This window comes from Leptosomus discolor, chromosome Z, assembly GCF_034619465.1.
Source record: "Leptosomus discolor isolate bLepDis1 chromosome Z, bLepDis1.hap2, whole genome shotgun sequence".
NCBI classification, from domain to species: Eukaryota; Metazoa; Chordata; class Aves; order Leptosomiformes; family Leptosomidae; genus Leptosomus; species Leptosomus discolor.
The window spans coordinates 50,870,554-50,891,266 of NC_141419.1; positions in this window are offsets into that span (position 1 = coordinate 50,870,554).

Genomic DNA, 20,713 nt, shown 5'->3' on the forward strand with positions numbered 1-20,713 from the left:
GTACATCCCATGACTCTATCCTTTGCACAGTGCCCATGTTTGTGTGTAATGGATGTGAAGCTGATGGACCTTTATAGTCCAGCTAGTCTCCTAGCTGTAAGATCAAGGGAATTGTTGGAGAATCTTTCAATGTTGCTCCCAGAGTGTTTGTGAGGTGACAAGCATGGCTGCTATCCTAGATGTGCTTAACTGAAGTTGTGCTGAGCCTTGCTGCTTACAGTGAAATTTCAGGGTCTGTGAGCTAGGTGAAACTCTTACTGGAGCTGCCTGGATCTCTCTCCATTTCCTTTATTTGCTTATAACAACACTGTGTGAAGCATGCTGAATACCTCTGGTTTTCATGTCCTTTGAAAATGACTTTACATGCTATTTTAAATTCATTTAGTTGTCTTTTATTCACTAACACGTTTGCTTTTTTTGAAATTAATAGTTCTTTTCTAGTTACTGAAAAAACCTCTGAAATTCTAAGTCACTTTATTTTAAATAGATAAACTGTTCTAGTTGGTTTCACCTCATTTTTTCCTTTCTTTCTCCAGTAACGCTCCTGAAACAGACTCATGTTTTCCACTTTAAAGTAACTGTGCTACTATATTACAAAGGTTCATTCTTAGGCTATCATACTTACTAGAGGTCCATATTTGCACAAAAGAGGGTTTTTTTTCTCTCTTCCATTTAAAAAAGTTACTTTTCTATTGCAAGAAAAAGAAATTAATAGGAAGAAATGTTGCAGATTTTATGAGGCTTGGCATTGTTATTCTGCTTTTTAATTCGTCTCTGTTCAGCTGAACTAGAAAAGAGCCAGAAGCAACGCAAGACATTTTTCTTGAAGGTGGAAGAGTAAGGGAACAGTAGATGTTCAATATCTGAAAAGGCAGAGAGAAGAGTCGCAGTTAGGACACAATAGCCATTTCCAGGGAAAGAAAACAGTCCAAGAACTGCACGGAAAACTGAAGATAACTACTTGTTTACAGAATATGAATTGCTGAAGGTCTGCACAGCTGGGCAAGCCAATATTTATGTTCAGAGTGGCAACAGCCAGAAACAGCTGCAGCTGTGTGCAGTACTATTTTGGGATCTTGCTTCCTTGGACAGACAGTGCTGTTTGCCAAAGCATCTCAATCGCAGTTTCTTCCTTAGACATTGGATGTTTGTCTGGATTGGTGGGAAAATATAGTTCTAGCAAACACATTTTAACTCTTTATTGTGTAAAAAGGTGCTATCTCTGTTCTTACAGCTACCTTATGTTAGAGAGAATCTGGTGAGACGTGAAGCGGTCGTTTCCTAGCCTGGTCATTCCCTTGGGCAAGATGGGTCAGCTTCTCAGATAGTGTCTTTTCTTTATGGCTACAGTGGCACCTGAGCTCAGACTGACCAGAGAAGCTGCTTGGCATGTTATGTTCTCCACAGGTTTTAAGAATTCTCCCATCCATGGAAATGGCAGGTGAAATTTGCCTGCTTCAGGCTATATGAGGTTTTTGATGGTTTGGATTTTATTCACATTCTCTATAGGGTGAATGAAAATGTTCTTTTACTGTCATTGGCTGCAAAGGAAGCTGACATGGCCACTGGCTCAGTTTGAGATCTGCATGCACATTGGCATTGCAGTAAATTGTATCGGCACATAAGACAAAACATAGGCACTTTTTTAAAAAAGCAAACTATTCAAATAAGTATAGAATTAGGCTGGCTACTCCACTCAGTGGCACTGTATAAATAGTTTATCCCTTTTGAAGTTTAAAAAGACCATATCAGGAGCTGTTAAACATCCTTGATTTCTCTGCTTTTAAGTAAAAGTGCATGTGGTTGCATTTCAACCATTCACAAAGCTCTGATTAATGTGACGTCTAAGTCGGTAAGCGTCAAAGGGAAGTACTGTGTTTTAAATCAGTCTTGCTTCAGACAGCGGAGTTCAGCAGTGCCTTGAAGGCTATGCTGTCCCTTTGGAAAACCAGAATTTCTCTCCTTTAATTTTTCAGTGATTCAGAAGTGTCAGGGTTTTTGTACAATATGCAGCAATGTGAAATGGAGCAAATGAAAATTCAGAAGAAGAGGTTGCACAATCCTGGGTTGGAGCTGCAGCAGGAGCTGGGTCAGTATACAGGTTGCTTTCTGAAGCCCAGATGCCCTGTCTGCTCTGGGTGTGTTCTCCACTGGCCAGCTCCAGTTCACTCTGAAGCAGAGAGCAGCCTTTCCACAGTTGGAGCAGGAGCTGCTCTGGGAGCTGTGCCAAGGCTGCGTGCTCCAGGGAACACTGGTGAGATGGCTCTGTGTCTCAGGGATTGTCAGCTGCCGCTTTGTCAGCAGAGCTGGAAGCATCTGTCTGGAAGGGTTTAAAACAGCTGATGGAAATGTTACAGCTTAGCTATGATGAGATTCCTACTTTGGAGTGAGCTAGCCCTCAGCTTGACTGTTGTCACAGAAATGGAGAGAAGATGCTAGATTTGCATTTGAACACTGTCATGATTGTTGTTTATGGTTATTGACGTGGTGCCTGCCGGCTGAGGACAGGTGAGGCAGCACAATGCCAGAGGAACCCGTGCAACAACCTTGAATATCCAGGACCCTGTGCCCTGTTTGTCCTCAGGGGAAGATGGGCCCTGCAGAAGCACACCTGGAGCTGGAAGGCTGCTCAGTAGGTGTGCTGCCTTGGTGTTGTGCTGCCTGCTCATGCTCCTCTGCACTGGGGGTGGAGGCTCCTCCAGCATCCAGGACAGAGCTGGTGGGGTTGTTGGCAGAAGAGAGGTGTGCAACATGCATGGAGTAGTGCAGCACAGTGGGGCAGTTTTTAGAGAGAATAAACCACTGAAAAGATACTGAAAGATGAATTTTCATTATCATCTTAAGCTTTGCAACATGCTGGTTTTCTGGGGAGAACCTGACTGTTCCTCATAACCCTGACATGGGGCATCTGTGTTGAGAAGGATGAAGGCAGTTTGGGAAAGGTGGGCCCAGAGCTGGAGATATGCCTTGGCAGGGCAGTCCTTAGTGCTTTCAACTCTCACACACAACTAACTCGAGTATCTGGCCTGACTCTTGCTGTTTGTAAAAGTAATCTCTGCAGAAATAATTTCTGCAGTTTCAGTCTCCTGATGGACTTATTGGTAAGGCTGAGAAACTGTTGTACTATGACATAACTCAAAAACATTTGCATTTTCTGTAAAAGCAAATTCGTTCTCTGTATAACAATTTCAAGGTTGACAGAAGGACTGATTGGTGCTGAGAAATAGATAATTTATCATTTTAAGGTATAATAAAGTATTAAGCAGGTGAATTTGCAGTAACCTTAGCTCTGTTTCATGATGCATATGGATCATGATTTAGTCTATAATAACACTATCAGTATTATTCAAATAATACACTATGCTACCATATATACTGCGAACGTATTCTGGACATTTGGTGTAGTTACCTCTTGATTTAGCTCCATCACCCCAATTATCTTTTGTTTCTGTCCTGCTTACTATAATTATTTGGCTCTAGATCCTCTCTTCTCGAGGTGGTGCTGTGCTCAGGAGGGCAGAGCTCTGCCGTCTGACGAATCACAGGGTGTTTTAATCTTTTTCAGCAGTTTAAGCACTCTACTGGGGGCATAGAGGTGGATTCCACTGTTGTGGGTGTTAGGTACTGATTACTGTTCCCGGCTGGGCTGTGTGTTCATAGTAAACTTCCTGCCCTGCATGAAGTAACAGGTGATGGGGCAAAGGCTGCGTATCTCCCCCACGTCCCCATGTCCCCCATCAACACCCTTTCTCTCCCCTCTCCCTCTTTTTGGTCCAGAGTGCAGGGCTACTAGACAGCAGTTTCTTTCTTGAGCCCATCACAGTGGAGCCATGCAGTTGTTTTTTTCTTTGTTTACCCATACTGTTCCCTCTCCCCTTCCCTCTGGGTGATCTGTGAGATCAGGGATGGCCCACAAGCTGCCTGGGAGCCAGGGAAGTTTCCTCCGGTCCCTGGCTCTGCTGCCTGGGTAGCATGGGTGGGTCAGGATAGGTGATTAACTACTCTGAAAATCACAGATCTTGCAAAAATAGTCTTGGACAAAAAATAGCTCTTAACACTGAGGAGTCAGTAAGGCTGTGGTATCTGATCCACGAAGGCCAAGAGGCAGTATCTCCAGGAGCCAGGAGTCCTTTCCTGAGCTTTTGTCTTACATCTACTAATGCTGGGAATCCCAGCACGTGGCTACTCAGTGACATGGGCAGCTAATGTACTGCTCTCCACACCTGGGGACGCACCGTGGAGTTGCACGTTCTCCAGTTGCCCTGGAGGAACCAATTTGGCCAGAACAAACTCTTTTTCTCAGTTTTCTAATAGCAGTCTTGTTTGGGACAAAAACTTTGTGTTGCAGTTATTGCTGCAATACAATGCTGACAAGAACAGTGATGTGCTGTTACTAAACTCATTCCTGCTTGCCCTGTCCAAACAGTTAGCTGTTGAGAACATTACGAGATTCATGCACTCCATTTTGTTTATTCAGCTGTCATCTCTGAGTAGTACCATTATCAGCATAAGTACTCTAAGTGGTAGCTGCATTATCCACCACAATCTTCAAATGTAGCAAAAAAGACTTGTAGACTGAGATTTTTAATTAGAAAAGCTGGCAGCATATGATAGCCACAGATTAAAACTAATATCTGCTATTCTATTTCAAATTTTCCTCTTGTTCAAACCCCCTGAGCACTGCTGGGAGTCCATGGCAGAGGGGCTATTGCTTAGACTTAGGCTTGGCTTTTGGCAGGTGGTTGCCTCCTCCCCTCGTGGGATTGTGGTGCATCAGTGGGGTGCCCTCACTCTCTTTCAGTGAGGCTGGGGCTGACAGCAGGATCCCCATGAAAACCGTGCTGCTCTGATGTCTTTGCTGGACATGTTCTGCAAGTTGCACTTTATTACAATGCCTCTAGACACCTTCTGCAAAAGGAATATAAGCACTTATGTGACTAGGAAGCTGATATGTTTTTCTAAAAGACATTTATTTAAACAAGTTACATGGCCATAATTATCATATCTACGAGCACTTCAGAACTGAGATTCTCTGCTTTCTTTTTCCCTCCCTTCCTTCCTCCCTGCAGAATTCAAGCACCTTATTGTATTGCACTGAGCAGCACATGTTAAATTTGCCTAAGCTATGTCAGCACTGTACTGTTTTCCACTCTCTTCTGGAAAGTGGTTCATGTAGCACAGTACTCCCAACAAGTTACTGAATTTCACTTCTTTCATGGGGATATGTGGTTCTGTGCTTGCTGGTGGGACTGCAAGCTGAGGATGCCTGAGGATACCATAGTTCCCATTATTAGCTTTTAGAGGAGACCACTGGGGCCAGAAAAATTTGTATGCATGCTTATTCTGAGGGTGTAGCAAATAGCATGATCTGGGGCAACTGGTGATGCTCTAACCTACATCAATATCTTCAGCTTTGGAAAAGTCTTGCCAGTATGTGTATTTTTGCTCTGGCCCTTGCAGCATTTTTTCTTCTGAGGCAGGCATCAGCAACTGGTAACACAGGTCTGCTTGACTGCTGTAATTAGGTGGATGAGCTCATTTAAAACTGAGTTGCGCACCTAATTGTTTTGTCAGTATAAGAGGTGGAAGGACTCATTGTGCATTTTTTGGGACTTTGCAGAAGCTGAGAATTCCTCTGTACCGATGTGAAAGCTATTCCACACAGAGTGGATGCTGTGAAGGTTGTTGCTTTTCCCCTGAAGATTATCTGGGCAGGCTGTTTGGCACTTCCAGTGGTGATTACATTCCTCTATGAAGACTCTGTATTCTGTTTTGAGCCCCATGAGAAAAGATTTAACTGTAATTAAACTAAAACAGGTTTAGCCCCCAAGACTGGGAAAAAAAAAACCCAAACAATGTAAGATTTTGTTTAGCCATAGCTTGCACAAAATGGGCCGGTGCACGTTGCCTACTTGGCTGTTAATGACTGATTTCTTACGATCCTGAGCTTCTGATTGCCCTTTGCACCAGGTAATCCTTGAAATACCTCACAACATGCAAACCAAAGCAAAGTCGAGACACAAGGGAACAGTGGGTATATGCTGTCAGACATGGGTTTTGCACAGAAAAGTTTAGGGAGGCATATTGTTTTAAGTGCATCCTTTCTGTAGTTAATATCTCTGTGGCCTGCATCCCGTTGCTTACCATCACGGGCTTGTGTTTCTTTTCTTTAGGAACAGGAATAGCGATTTGAACTACTTGTCTCCACACCTTGGCTCTACTGTTGTCCCTTTCCACTCTTCATGCCCACTCAAGGTTTTTTGATAATGGAAAAAGCATAGTCAGGCTTTAAAGTAACCCATAAACTTGCAGATACTGTCTGATAACCAGAGTTTTCCTGTTGCCAACCAGGAAAGGCTGAGAACTGATACATTTAACTGTGATTTATAATACACTAACATAGCCCAAAAATGGGACATCCTATAGGTTTAAAGATTATTGAAATTATGAGGCTATCTGGTGTTCTGCTTAGAAAGTATAGAGAGGACGCCTCATGGCAGATAACACCTATCCTCTCTACTCTCATTAGTTTTCCAAGAGTCAAAACTTTTTGATTCATATTACAATCTACACTGGAGTTTAACACCATACTCTCATCACAATGCAGCATGTGGGCCTGTTTGCCCTGCCATAACCTTCCTTGATCTGTCTGTAGCGCTTTTTTGTCAGGAAAGTGGACGAGTGGGTGTGTAAAATACAAAGAACCTTAGAGTACGTTTTCTCAGTGTTGCTAGAAGTCAAAGTTGAGATTTTTGCAAGCCCAGATTCTGAAAGCAGAGCTATGGCTTAAGTCAAGATTTACATTTACTAACTATGCTTGCAAATGTTTTTCACACTCCTGATCCATCTGGAGCAGAATCACCATATTTGTCTCTATTTCAGCTAAACTCAAGTCATTAGTGCCCAACAAATATATATGGTGCTAATATCCACAATATTCTTGTAAATTAGAGATATCCAGACACTACACTGCATACAAATGTAATCATAACAGCTGCACTGGGTGACACACAAAGCCCCTCAGTCCTTTGTCATTTTCACACAGCACGCATAAGTGATGCCTAGGAAAGAGAAGCACAGTGAAAATGTAGGGTAATGGTAATTTCTTGGCACAGGTTCCCAGCTTTGAGTGATTTGTAGCTCAGGGACTTTTGAACAGAGGTTTGGATCCCCTCAGCAAATCATGACAGACCCTCTAGATGGAGTAGACGTCCAGCAAAGAGGTACTGGATCAGGGAGAGGCCAGGCAGCAATGGAAATGTTGAAACTGCAATGGGGGAGTGTACTAGTATCTAGTGCTTAATCCTAGAGCTGCGGGGAAAAGTCGTGAGGAAGTGCTGTCTTTCAGATAATCATTAACTCCATATCATTCTGGCTAAATCTGTAAAACCCTACTGGGACTCTTTTGGAAATAGAAGTTCTTGCTGTTTCATCTGGGCTGGACATGCTACTGGGACATGATGGAAGGGCGTGCAAGGGACACATGGTTAATAGGCTCATCTTGGAATAATATTTAAAGGTTTTGAGAAGAGAGTGAAAACGTAGAAATGCTATGTAACACAGAATGGATTGATTTTCTTTGTGAGAGATTTTTTTTTTTCCAAGCTGAGAGCTTGAAAATCTTGCAGAGATATTGAAAAATCATTCAGCGTTAGGGTAGGGCTTTGGATGACAAGAAGAGTGATACGGGCTCTGAGTGTGTCCATTCTTATGTTGATATCACATGCAGTGAGAGCACTAGTGGTCATGATTGTTATTCCAGTCACCTAGTCCTCAAAGCCTGCAGAATGAATGTGGTGGCCAAGACTTTTTTAATGAAATCCTGGAAAAATATTGGCATTTTCTGAACCCAAGTGTAAAGAAGAATCTCCCTCTCTGTGCTGGAGGTAGTGATTCTCCCCTCATATCTCAATCATCTCTCTTTGTTTCTTGGGATATTGTTATCCCTTGAAAGGAGGCACAGAGGCTGTCTGATGATTCACAATATGTGATCTATGTTCAGGCAAAATGGACATTAATCAAAAGCAAAAAAGAGTAGACAACCCTAACTTAATCATGAGTTTGACTAAACCACTTGGATCTGTTTCTTCACATGATAGGTCTCCCACACTTATCAGGGAAGTGCTGGCCCTGAAAGAATGACCAGGAGTGGAGGAAAGAGAGCTTCTTCTCCATACCCATCTGCTGGGTTCAGCAGCTCCTGTTATCCCATGTAGGTAGCACTAGTGGCAGCTCTGCCAGTGTGTGCCTCGTAGGGTGCTAGCATGTGCCTTGTGCAGTGGCTCCCAAACCTCTGTTTGTCTCCCAGCCCTTACAGAATTGTGTCCCTCTTCAGTTTGCAGCCATGTGAGAGATTGGAAAGTACAAGGATGGAGGAACAGGAGCCTAAATACATTTACCAGTGGTTCCCAGTACCTCAGATAGCCCCTTTCCACTGTCTTGTCCTGTTCTCCTATGAAACAGGAACTTGTTTAATGCAAAAGCCGAGCTTGTGTCCCCAAACTTGTTTGCACATGGCCTGATTTCCAAAGGCCTCTGGAAGACAGAACTTTATTCTCCTGTTCCATCTCCCGAACATTTCTGCTGCATTCCTCTGCTTAGAGCATGTGGCTGTTTATCTATGAGTAAAGTTTCCTCTCTAGGCAGATGATGGGGAAGTGCTCAGATCATGTCAGTGGCTACATGTCCCTTCCACTACAGAGGAGCAGTGTCCAGCATGAGGTTTGGCACTAGTAAATATTGTACCCCACTGTCTCTGCACTCTGCTTTTCCCAGACATCCCACAAAGGTCTCACTGCCCTGCGAAGGCTTCTTTAGCACTCTCCCAGCACACTGAGGTTTCTTGGGAGTATACTCTTCACTCCATGAGCTCTTTGACTTCCATAGCCTCATCACTAGTCATATTTTGGCATCTTTCTTCTAACACTTCACCTCTCTCCATTGCTTTTCCTTTCTGGTCTCCTTTCTGGTCTTCCCTCCACTGCCTTCTATTCTCATTCTATCGTCCACTGACATCTGTAGCTGGATGTCATACATCACCAAAGAAGGCAGCAACCAAAAGACCTTCCTATGCCACCCTTTTATTATTAGAGACTTGCAGGAAGGGAAAAAAAAAAAGGCAACCAGGAGAGGGAGAGGAAAAGGTTACCTCCAAGCAGAGTGTGAGAGTGCAGAAAGACTTGATGCGTCTCAGCTTCCTATCAGACACACCATCACTCCTGGGGGACAGAGATTAATCTCTCTCAGGGTGGAAGTTTTCCTAAGCAGAACAATGCCTTGTGAGCCTTTCCTTTAGACATGCTGTTGGTCTCTTGGTGTGTCCATCTTCAGCTTTCCTTGCTGTCTTCTCCTGAAGAGTGCAAGAAAGCAAAGGTGTTGTTTCTGACCAGTTTAGAGATCCTTTTCAACACAAGGATGAGGCATGATTTTGGAGGTTCGTCTCGGCTTTTAGCAACTTCTCACTTTACTTGGGGAGCAGGGAGGAGACTAGGAGGTACCATCATCATGTAGACGTTGGTGTAGACATTATTTCTGCTGCCACACCTTTCCCCTGCCCCAGGCTATTTTCAAGGATAATGAGTGGGCTCTAGAATTTCTAAAAACACAACTGTGATTACAGCAGAGGAGTATGTTTTCTGGGTACATTGCCACCCACAGGAAATGATAAGGGTTTTTTCTTGATATTTTTTTGAAACTTGATTAGAATCGTGGTATACCTCTGTAATGCAGTCTGGAACAAACTCTGTGTTTATGTTTGTTGTGTAATTCGTGGTGCACCTAAATCCCCAGATATGTAACTGTGGCTCAGATCTCTCCGTAAATGTCTGTCCTCTTTTGAACATTTTTACAATCACATCATTATCTCTTCCTAAAGCCTAGCTCCCTGTTCTCTGTCATCGAGATTCAATCTTAAAAGTACACAATCAGGAAATAAAGATCAGTGGTAGCTTCAGAACTATCAAGGTCCATGGACCAGGAAACATGGTGTTCACCTCACTCCAGCCCCGGAAGACAGGAAGAAATTGCATATTCTTGAAGCTCATCTGAGCAAGGGAGTTTCTCAGTTGTGTGTGCATACAGACCACAGCACAGATAAGCCACATTGGAGGACAGAGGGTGATTCTGCCATGTGCATGGCAGTGATTTATGAACCTACGCCCACAGCTTTCACTAGCCTTAGCACCTTGTAGTACTGGGACCCTGGGAGAACAGAAGCCTTGGTTCTGGCTCAGACATCAAGGGATTAATCCGGGAAAGTGCTATGCATGCACAGTGGCATTTGAGCCTAGATGTGAGGATGGGTTTGCCCTGAATCCTGACCTGTTCCATGTGTGCTCCTAATTTGAGGAAACTTTTAATGGCTCTTCTGATGGAGCAAAGACTTTCAGACTTAGCACAGTGATCATCCAGCTCCTGATCCTCCCTTGCCCTTATGTCAGGACACAATGGCTTCACTGTGGCTTTTCCACATAGTAGCCTCCTGCCTGGAGGGGAAGACAACTCCCTCCCTGTGGTCTCAAAAACTCTGACCCCATGTCTAAAGAGTTATCAAGGCAAGAGCTGACTCTAGGGAACAGAATAGTTCTCTCATGTCTGTATGGGAGGAGGAGAGCATCCCTTTCCTTCAATCATGGACAAATAGGAAGTAAAAAGAGTTTCTTCCCTGGTTGGAGGCTGAAGGACAGCATTACGTGTCAGGAGTGAATACTGTCAAGAATAATAATGCATTTTGCCTCCCTCATCATTTTGTGTACCTACAAGCATGCCTGGGCTCTTTATCCTGTAAGGCTGTTGCAAAAAGCCTCTGAGATGCTTTTGTAAGGAACCTGAAGAACCCTAAAGGAAGGGATTTCAGCAGAAGATGGGAGCACTTAGAGAGCTCAGGAGAGTATGTAGTCCCACAAGGCAGAGCATGTATTTGCTCTTTATTGCTGACCTGTTGCTTTTCCATTCCTTCAGTATTCCCTCTCCACATCCACCAGCCTGTTATTAATAAGGAAGTGAACGACTGGTACTTGGGTGATGAGTATTTCAAAGATCATAGAATCATAGAATGGTTTGGGTTGGAAGGGACCTCAACATGGGTTATGTGCCAAAAATTCAGAAGATCAGCTTTAAAATAATAGGATTTATAAAAAATCAATATGTTTTATGTTTCTGTGATTTTCTTTCTGGTATCTGATTCTGTAGTAACCTCACATTTTGAAGCTTCTCTCCCTGGAACTTAAAAGGCATCTTTCCCTTTGTGAAAACATAGTTTTCCCACTGAATCCAGTATATAGGACTAGAACAGAGGAAAAAAAAAGATCTATACCAAATATTATAATAAAACTGGTAAATACGGTGCTCTGGCAACACTGGACTACTGATGAGATCAATAGATGTATACTTACTGGTAGGGTAGCAGTGAGGGTAATAGTCAGCCATGCTCTCAATCTAAAGCAAACATGAAAGGTTATTTTGTGACATTGGAATTTGGTAGAATATACGAATACCTAGCAATTTATTTGCACAGTCTAAACAGAAGAGCTCTGGCTCCCTCTGTTATAGGTTCAACGTAAAATACAATACAATCCAGAATCAGTCCCTATGTGTGAAGAACCTGAGTGAGGTCTGGTATGTATGAATGATGTAACAGCACATATATTTCTGAGCACTCTAGTACCAGGATGCTTTTGGCATCCTGATACTGAAGATATAGTTTTCAAAATGCACATATAACTCTTTACTCATGCACACAAATAAATGTCTTGCTATGTCCCTTCTCTATCCCAGTGGAGCTATGGAGGTCCTTGGTGCATGGTGGTTCTTCAGTTCTTCTCCTTGTTCTGGTGCTGCAATGTGATGTAGGGACAGATAAAAGGGCTCAGGTGGATGCCATCTCATTCAGCCCCCAGCCACAGACAGAGACTGTAATAGGTCTGGGTTTACTCTTGTGTGTGGCTACAACGCAACAAGGCAGTCTTGCTCAGGGTAATGAGAGACAGTGACACATGCTATAGTGAAAGGAGGGAGTGTGCTGCTCATTGGGGTGTATGGACCCTTGGCCTGCATGCAGGTGCACCCACTGGCTCAGCACAGGTTGTCCCTATTCACAGGAAAACAATCAGTATGCTTCCTTCTTTTCCACTCTCTTTACTCAGGGCAAAGTGAAAGCAGTGCCTGTTATGTACACAAAGTTGTGGGACATTTTTGCAGTGTTCCTGTCTCACCTGCAGTGATGGTTTTTCTGTCTGTCATACCTCTTCTCCAGCCTCCTAATTTGAACCAGTTACTTTCACCTAGATTTGGCAGAGGACCAGGGGTTTGAAGGACGTTAACTGCAAAAAAATTATGGAAAATCCAGGCAGAAGAGAGAGGAGAGAGGGTCTCTGTGTGCCAAGTGAGGGAAAGGCAGCAGTATGTGAGATCGGCCTCTGCTCAGTGCTAGCAGATCTGTACTGCAAACAGCACTGATGGGAGCCAAGCTGCACTTGTTCTCCTGCAGGTGGAACCACTCATATGAAGCGAATTATCAGTATTTTTTTAAACAGATTTTTATTGACTTTCCACACTGTGATGGGATGTGCAATTTTTTCTATGAATCACTCAACCAGAAAATCAAAAACTGGTGCTGAAATGAACTCTTTCCTAGGAGGAAATTTTTTAATTTGACTAGGATCACATTTATCTGTCTCCAAATACGTGCACTTTGGATGGTGGCAGCATCTTCAAAACTGATGTATTAAGAAATCCTGGAAGCTTAAGCCAGGTAGGATTGACTGGGTGAGGGAGCAGAAGGTCTGATCTGATTACTGAGTGCTTGGGAATGTCTGTTTTTTGCAGTTCAAAAATGCTAGCTGAGTAAGCAACAGAACAGTTCATAATAACATTGCATAGGAAAACAGCTCTATTTTTACATCTAGCACCAATGTGGCTCTTTCCTGGCTTTGAGTTCTTCCTTTTGCAGCTTAGATATTTTAGTACAATGGAGATATCCCATGGAATTGTGTAGCTGTGCTATTATTAGTTATTTTCATTAGTGCCCAGGAGTATCTAAGATAAAAAAGCTCCAGTATGTTAGGCACTGCTGACACCTGTTGTAAGAGATAGTCCCTTTCTCAGAGGTTTTGCAATCTAAATAATCAGGCAGGGACTGAGAGAAGAAGGCAGAGGTAAAGCTCTGAAGTGCATTTTTTGAGAAACAGGGGAAAGAAATTGATATAATTTCCACGTTTAAACATTTGAGATTTTGGGGACCTTGTTTCATCAAAACAACAAAGCATGTTAATTTAACAGTCAAAAGTGATTGAGGGAGCATCCATTAAAATTGCTTCTTTCCACCAGCTTGTTAAGGGTATCTCTTCATGGAGGAGGGATCACTGCCCCAACAGGAGCCACCCGTTGAAGGGATGCCTGCAAGACCAAGGCCATCTGATGATTTAGCCCGCAGCTAAGCCCTGTTCAGCCCATCTCCCACCAGCCCTTAGCGATGCCCTTCCTCACGCTGATGAGCACAGCATGCATACCATCTGCCTCTGTGAGGTGTTTTGTCAAAACCAGCCTTCTTTTGCTGTTAAATTTCACTTTCCCAGTGCTGTATGTTTTGCATGGGGGCTTTTCAGAGCAGGTAGCATTCATTTTTTATCATGGGAAAGTGTATTTTATCCACTTGTCTTGTATGCAAAATATCTGTGCTGCTTCAGGTCAAAATTTCATAAATAATTTACCGTGGAACAGAACTGAGCATGAAAAATGTGAGCCTGCACAGAGGCGCCTGTGAGTCCCAGACAGGAAAAGCCCAGGGTGGGGAGATGAAATCTTGGTAGAAGGGGTTTCCCTTACATGTATCCCAAGCTGTTTAGCAAGGTGAGGGGAGGGCTCAGCCCTCATGGAGGAGCTCCTCCAGTCCTTATGCGAATTAACCCTTTCATCCTCATTTGCATAACTGAGGAGTTTCATGGAGAGACTGTGTCCCTCCTCCCTGGGTATTGAGAGGGTTGCTTTAACATGTTTGAAATAAGGTTATCAGTTCAACAGTTCAGCAACCCTCCCAAAGTGGCCCTGTTTACTTGTAAGCCTATTAAACTGTGCTGGTTTAAATTCTTTTATACAGCATGTTGTATATAAAAAAGTACAAAAAACAGATTAAGTTAGTTACCATAGCAGGTAGCTTCTTGGACTGTAATCAGCGAAGAAAATATTAATATGGAAAAAGGCTCGTTAACTTTAGTGGAGAGGCAGAGAGCCCCTTTTCTTGCAGCCGATAAGTGAGTCATGCAGGTACATATTTTTTCAGAAGCTAGATGTTTTTCCCATCACAGGCAATTGAACTGCCTATATTTTATTAAGCCGTCTGCATGGTTGGGGCATATGTGAATTGTTGTTCAGTGTACTTTAAAATCCTAGTTTCCAAAAGCAGAAGTAAGAATAAAGGATTTGTTTACTCATCAATGTTTCCATAAAGGATGGGATTATATCTTCTAAGTAAAACAGCAGTACTGCAGATATTACTGTCATTTATGGAGCTGAATACAGCTTGTATCATAGATTCATAGAATCATAGAATGGTTTGGATTGGAAGGGACCTTAGCGATCATCTAATTCCGCCCCCCCTGCCATGGTGTCACAATCTCATCTAATGGTGGAACAATTTGCCAGAAGTTAAACCCCCTTGCTTTCTAACTGGCCTCAGGTAATCCTGGGTGGCTAGGGGCAGCTGAGCTTAACTCCTCAGTGATACTCAATTAGATGTTTTTTCATGACTCAGGTTTGCGATTCTCAGAAACAGAACAAAGACTCAAACGGAGTCAAGTGCTAACTTGATTTGTTGAACTACCAATGTTCACATGAAGGAGAAGAGAGAAAGAAAAAGAAAAGGAGAGGAGAGAGAGAGAGAGAAAGAGAAAGTCACCAGATAGCTACCATGGATCTTTGGTGTTCCGCCAATCCAATGAGTCTTTAGTGTCTTTGTGTCTTTGATGTCCAGCGGCAAAGGGGTTTGTCCACAGCGAAAGATGAGAGAGAGGGCCAGCCCCTGTTGTTCACGGCTTCTGCCTTTTCATAGTGAAGTCTCACTCGATATTTGGAATTAGTTTGCACGTCTGCGCCTCGCACCTGCTGGTGGGGAGCATGCTCAGTACTGTCTCAAGAAGGTTCTGGAATTTTTCAGAGGGTCTGAGCCTCTGATCCTGGGCCCAGGGGCATGCTCAGTGGGTCATGGACTAGGCAGTCTGAGTCAGGCATGGTGTGCATCTGTTGTCGTCTTTTCTTCTTGAGGCGGGGAGGGGCCTGTTGCCGTGGTAGCGAAGTCTTGCAGTTAGAAGGGGCTGTCACCAACGTTGAGGCATACACATGTATATATTGATTTTTCCTTTTAGTCTCTTACACATGGGCAGGGTCACCTTCCACTAGACCAGGTTGCTCAAAGCACCATCCAACTTAGCCTTGAACACTGCCAGGGAGGGGGCAGCCACAGCTTCTCTGGGCAACCTGTTCCAGTGCCTCACCAGCCTCACAGTAAAGAACTTCCTCGTGACATCTAATCTAAATCTACCCTCTTTCAGTTTAAAGCCATTACCACTTGTCCTAGAATTACATGCACTTAAAATAGTCCCTCTCCAGCTTTCTTGTGGGCCCACTTTAGGTACTGGAAGGCTGCTGTAAGGTTTCCCTGAAGCCTTCTGCATGCTGAACAACTCCAACTCTCTCAGCCTGTCCTCATAGGGCGGGTGCTCCAGCCCCCTGATCATCTTTGTAGCTTTCCTCTGGACCCACTCAAGCAGGTTTGTGTCTTATGTTGGAGGCCCCAGAGTACTGAACACTGCAGAGTAGAGAGGCAGAATAGCCTCCCTCAACCTGCTGGCCACACTTGTTTTGATGCAGCCCAGGAGGCTATTGACTTTCTGGGCTGCAACACACATTGCCAGTTCATGTTGAATTTCTTGTCAACCACCACCCACAAGCTCTTCTTCACAGGCCTGCTTTCAATTCACTCATTGCCCAGCCTCTATTTGTGCTAGGGATTGCCCCGACCCAGGTGCAGAACCTTGCACTTGGCCTTGTTGAACCTCATGAGGTTTGCACAGGCCCACTTCTCCAGCCTGTCAAGGTCCCTCTGGATGACATCCCTTCCCTCCAGCATGCTGACCACACCACACAGCTTGGTGTCATCAGCAAATTTGCTGAGAGTGCACTCGATCCCACTGGTCATGTTGCTGACAAAGATGTTAAACAGCACTAGTCCCAATGCCAGTCCTTAAGGAATGCCACTCGTCACTAGTCTCTGGACAATGAGCTGTTGACCGCAACTGTTTCAGTGCGACCAATCCAGTCAACTCCTTATCCACCGAGTGGTCCAGCCATCTAATCCATGTCTCTCCAATTTAGAGACAAGGATGTTGTCCAAGACAGTGTCAAATGCTTTGCCCAAATCCAAGTAGATGACATCAGTTGCTTTTCCCTTATCCGCCAGTGCTGTAACCTCAACTTAAAAGGCCACCAAATGTGTCAGGCCATGTTGGCTGTCACAAATTACCTCCTTATTTTCCATGTGCCTTAGCATAGTTTCCAGGAGTTTCTGCTCTATGATCTTGCTGGGCACAGGGGTGAGACTGATGGCCTGTAGTCCCCTAGGTCTTCCTTTTTAAAAATGGGGATTATGTTTATGCTTTTCCCAGTCAGTGGGAGCTTCACTGAACTGCCATGACTTCTCATATAAACTGAGTCAGCATGTGTAACAGAATAACTATTATCCTACAATATGGATTTGAATTGTGTGTCTGTGGCCCTGATCCTCAGGATTCATTAGCCACCCACTCATCTATCCTCCACTCATTAGCTGCTGCCTGACAGCTTTGCAGCTGTCTCCAGATTTGAGAAGGGGCTGTGATGATTAAGACTGCATTGTGGCAAAAGACAAAATGCTAATGTTTTTTTTTCTGTGCTTCTTTGCTTTTGGGAGAAGCTATAAAGCCTGACAGATATCTGATAAACTCAGCCCTGTGAGGTTGATCAGGACTCTGTGCAAAGCACATCTCATATTGCTTCCCTTCCTCTTGGTCTAATGTGAAGAGTTCTTCTGTTATACCTTCTCTGTTAATACTTTTTCTCCTCTTCCAAAAGTAATATGAAATTTTCGAAGATATATGTAATCACCACCATGATGTATACCAGCCATTCTTCAGTTAGAGAAGTAATGAGAATATATGACACAGTACAATACAAGTCTTTGCAAATCTTAGAGCTTGGCCCTCTAAGAGGATTTTGTGACTGAAACTGCTGATTTCTCTGCTTTGGCACTGATTAAAGTAAGAACGTGTTGCATTGTATCATTCAGTTTGTGCTACTGTTTCTTTGCATCTTTAGACATCGATATTCATTTTGATGTCCTAACCTGACACTGTCTCCTGAAAGGAGAGCCGTAAGCTCCCAGATTTGAGCTAGCAACTCCAAGGCAGCTATGGTCAGAGTGAAGGCTTTATGTAGCTGTAGATGTTGGACACTAGCACCTCAAATCTGGCTATTTATTATTTTGGTCAAACAAAAGCTGTTGAATGGTACCAGATAGCTGTTGCCTGACAATACAGGGAATATGAGATTAGGTCCCCTACTATCAAATTAAAAGGTGTCACAGTCACATGATGCATGTAAATTCACTCTGACAATTCAAGTTTATCCCAAACATTTTGCTAGATTGTTTTGGTTTTGGGTTTTTTGTTTTTGTTTTTTTTTTTTTTTTGTGCCAGAAGGCTTCTTGTTTCTCCCCTTTTGCAGCTAGAGTTAGCTAGTTAGTACAAATTGTACTTTTGGTTAGCCTGGCAGCTATCTGGTGCTGGGGCCTGGGGAGCTGTGGTCTGAGTAGTTTATTGCCTAGGAATGGAAGTGTTTGACATATACCTGAGAAGAAAATCTCGTGACAGTCTAAATCAGGAGTAGCCCCTCTCTGAATTGTGAAAAAAGGAGAGACGTCAGGCTCAGCAGTGACCAGTCCTTTAGCTGGTATGAACTAGCCTCTGTATCTACAATATTCTGTGCCCTATTCAAAAAATTATGACTGGACTTGAAACGTATGTTTTCCCTAAGCATGCTGGGGACAGGTACTTGTCATCTGAGCTTCAGGAGGTATAAATTGGTCTCACTTAGCTGATGGCAAGAAGAAAGCACTTCTATAAGCTACTGAGCTTCTGGTCTTTCTTATTCTACTTCATATTTTTGTCGAAGAGAGAAAATGAGCCAGATATCACACAAAGCGTAAGAAATCAGTTTCCGGCAAGCACGTTGTTTTGAGGAGCTGAAATTCACATTACTACCACTAGAGGAAACAGTCCTGGTGAGTCAATCGGCAGGGAACAGGAATCATTCTCTGCAACTGAAGTCTTTTTATTTCACTGTTCACATAAGGAGAAAAAAAAAATCAATTTTTTGTAAAAGTTCAGGCACTGTCACTTCAGTATTCAGTTAGCTTTTGAGCTAGATTGATTATTTCAGCAAACAAATGCATTGCACTCATATACTTGGTATGTTTAGATTAATTAGATCCTACTTATTTTGGAGTAAGAACTTCTTTATGCTAGGAAATGCAATAAAGCCTATTGATTAACTGAACTCACTTATCAGATATACATGTGCTTGACAGAAGCCACTTAGTATTTCCTGAGCAGAAAAGAGAATTCAGCATTTTCATGTGGCTTCTATTAGTGTCTTCATTAATATTCATGTCATATTGTTTTCTTTCCCTTACTTGTCTAATAAATGTACCATTAGGGCCATTAACTGCCAAGACTTAAGTTGTTTAAGTGCTATGAGATATGCCCACCAAATTGTTGGCTCCTGAGGTATTGGGTTTCTGTCTAGATGACTGGTATTTTCACAGTCCCCTGAAACTCCAAATCCAATCATCTTTGCAGTAGAAGAAAAGTAATTGAAACATTAGGCACAGCTCCGTCCCCAAGGGTGTGAACAAACAAAAGATAGGCAAGCTTAGTGTGCCATTCTACAAAGGTGGGTATATTCTGTTTTAGGGGAAAAACTACTGCAGCTAGAATTCTTAATGTTATTGGGGTAGTGGGAATGGAAATCTTATTTTCCCTGTTAGTTGCACAAACATGGTGTAATAAAATAGCATAAGTAGCCTGGCAGGTAGACAGACACGGCTTGTGGGAGCTTTGAAATCCACAGCTCAGGGTCCTTCCTGGTTTAGGGAAATCTGGAAATTTCAATCCTCAACTTAAAAGATCATTGTTTTACAAAAATGTATTTATTTCAGTTCATGCTTAGCCTGTGCAAAGCACTTGAAGATCTTCCAGAAAGGTAGTCACCACATGTAGGAGCAGGCAGATGTGTCAACACACATTAGGAAAAGAGGACAAGAAGTGATTTATACACAAGTCATCTTAAATCATTGTAAGAAGTAGGGCTGCTGTTGCTATTTAGGAGGATTATGAAGTGAGAGAGAGTAGACTTTTCAGGTAAGCGTGGACAAAAGAAGCCCTGAGCTGCCTTTATCACAGTCTTGTAAGTAAGCGAGTAAGGCAGGGTTAGGCAACAGAGACTCAGACATGACAGGTAAGTAAATGGAGAATGACAAGAAGCTCTGGAATTAGCTCCAAGAAGAAGGAGCAAGATGGTAATTAGGGAGATGGCCAAGGGAATGGATGTGCAGACGCAATTGCTTTTGGCACAGGCCAGCAGACAAGAAGGGGAAGTTGGAGTGTAGAAGAAACCAAAACCAGGATTTGCCGATCACTGAAGGAAGATTTAATGAGATTGTCATCAAGAGAGAGCACTAGCAAAGGTTGTAATTTCCAGAGACACTAGTTGCCATTTGGCTCTTTCCAAAAAACTGAAGCCCTATATCCACCTGTTACCTCTGGCTGAGTGGATGATTTGGTCCCAACAGTAGTGCAGCAGGATGACTTCTAGTCTAATCTTCAGCTCCACCTGTGGTGTCATTAGCTTAGCAGAGGCTGTGCAACAGATACTGACAGGAAACAAAGGTGTTTTGGTTGACACATCTGTCTTAGCCAGTGACTGTCACCTGCAGTTGTCCAGAGGACATGGAGTGGCAGTAAGACTCTCTGGTGTGACATGGAAGCTTAGCTGAAGTGACCGGAAAAGCCTCTTGGCATGGAAGTGTCATGAGCAACTCATAGGAGTTCAGATTCCCTGGAGTCCTCATTGCTGAATGAGAAAATGTCAGTTTTTATAATTTCTTTCTGTCTGGAGGCTATCCTGCCTTTTGTTGCTGGATGCCCTCTGTGAAGCCAACTACACATTTATGTTTACTTCTTGAACATTTCAGAAGACATGGTCTCGGTACCCACATGAAGGCTATGAGCAGCCATCAGTATCACACATCTTTTGGGAACAACCTAGCAAACGGGTCCCAGCCTTACCTCACTTTGGGGACTAACAAACAAATGGCAGATATATTGTCTCTTCAAGCAGATGTTTTGTGTCTGGATCCATCGCTTTGGAACATTATATTTCTAAATTAATTTCCACAATGTACCTCAGCAATCTATGAGCAGAGATTTTTGTCACTGTCCCTCCAGTGCTGTTAAGCCTGTGCAATGTGGTTTGTAGAGCGCTTCCAGTTCTCTGAGCTCTGTGTTTCACTGTCCTGCTTTCTGCCCTAAAGAGCATCTGCCCTGGTAAATGGCACGTACCTCAGCAGCACATTAAAAAGCAAAGCCTGTGCAGAAAAGTCTGCCCTCCTTAGGCTTTGAGAAGA